Raw genomic sequence first — 1,699 nt, 5'->3', positions numbered from 1 at the left:
TTTTGCCGATGACAACAAAGGTTTCACTGTTTAATCTAATCTTGTGGATTTCATGACATCGGACCTCCAGCCGATGTATACTTTAACCTTTAAATCTGTGCTTATTCTATCATATCAATGCTAGCCGATTGGTTTATACTGGACTATATTATTGTTATATTTTATTATCAGTAGCCGATTGCCTATATATCATTATTTACTAAAGTGTTAGAATCTACATTGGACGTATAGCCTATTGATCAAAACCCTATCGCTGTCGGCTGGTATCGCATTCGGCTATTATCGGCTATCGGCTGGAACTACTCCATCGGCTTATCAGCCGATTGGCTGTTTTGTCTATTATTTGCATATCTTGTCAGTTACAGGATTAAACTGACTGGCATGCCCGCATCTCACCAATTTTTGGACCTGCACAGGAGCTAAGCAGATCTCCCAGACCGGTGTGTTCGATTTTTTTCGTCAACAGTATCAGAGCTGTAAAGTCCGGCAAAATCAACAAGCCTGGTGATGGCAAGTTCCTCGTTGAGTGCTACCCTCACCAATCCTCTCTTCAGCGTTCAAGTTTAAGAGAGACTGGACAAAGGAAACTATGAGTTGTGGTCAGAGCAAGTTTTGGCAGCCATACGCGGGTCGTGCTTGGATGGGCACATCTCCGGCACCATCACTGTCCCATCCATGGAGATCGAGCGCACCACCGACGGCAGGACAGAGAAGATCGTCAACCCGCCTTTCAAGAGTGGTTCACCTCCGACCAACAGGTCTTAGGGTTCCTGCTCTCCACCCTATCAAGGATCAAGGTATGTACTCACCCACCAGGTGGCTATTGCATCAACGGCGGCGCAAGCATGGCAGCAAATTTGCGCCATGTTCACTACCCAAACCGAAGCACGGTCGCTCAATATCCGGCTTATACTCATAAATGCACAAAAAGGTAACATGAGTGTTTCTGAATACTATGGCAAGATGAAAGCTCTCAGGGATGAAATTGCTACCTCCAGGAAACCCTTAGATGAAGAAGACCTACTTGCTTACATTCTGGATGGGCTAAATGAGGATTTTGAACCTGTTGTATCTGCTATTGTGGCACGCAATGAGACGGTCACAATGTCGGAAGTTTGTTCTCAATTTCTTAATTTTGAGACCAGGTGAGCTATTCGGCAAGTGCATGTGGCATCGGCAAATGTAGCGGTTGTCGTGGCGGAAGCACTCCGCGCGGTAATGGCGCTCCTGCCACCGCTGGGCGTGGACGCGGCAACAGCGGAAATCAACCCAGGGTGGCAATGATCGCCCCATCTGTTAGGTTTGCTTGAAATGTGGTCACGTGACAGCCGAGTGCTGGCACAGATATGATGATACCTACGTTCCGGACGAAAGAAGCGATTCATTTGAAGTATGATTTGGCTCATGAGTGTTTGATATTTATTAAAAGCCAAAACATGTATGTTTTTATATATCACCATTAAGATATCGATTTTATAATCATTGCACCATGAAAGTTGTGCTTCTTAGTGATCCGGCTTTTGTGAATGGCCAATGGGCTAGCTTTGCTTTATTATTATCAAGAGATATTGTTTTTGATACATTGGCCCTATTAGAATATTTTGCATTTATACTTGAGCCAAAGTACCCAGGCTAGTATTAAATAGAATCCATATGTGTAGAACATATGATTTTGGTAATTCATAATTGGTCATTCAAC

The 1,699-nt window shown here is 44.1% G+C and overlaps 1 non-coding gene across 1 annotated transcript; it reads left to right on the top strand.

Annotated features, from left to right (window-relative positions):
- Positions 1–1,001: 1,001 nt before the first annotated feature.
- LOC127753603 (small nucleolar RNA Z247) lies at positions 1,002–1,141 on the top strand. The gene has a single exon (XR_008012658.1). It is a non-coding gene; the product is annotated as a small nucleolar RNA Z247 (small nucleolar RNA).
- The last annotated feature ends 558 nt before the right edge of the window (positions 1,142–1,699 follow it).

Source organism: Oryza glaberrima, chromosome 10 (genome assembly GCF_000147395.1).
Source record: "Oryza glaberrima chromosome 10, OglaRS2, whole genome shotgun sequence".
NCBI classification, from domain to species: Eukaryota; Viridiplantae; Streptophyta; class Magnoliopsida; order Poales; family Poaceae; genus Oryza; species Oryza glaberrima.
Note: the sequence above shows the minus strand (reverse complement) of the source record. Positions and strands in the feature narration are given on the sequence as shown.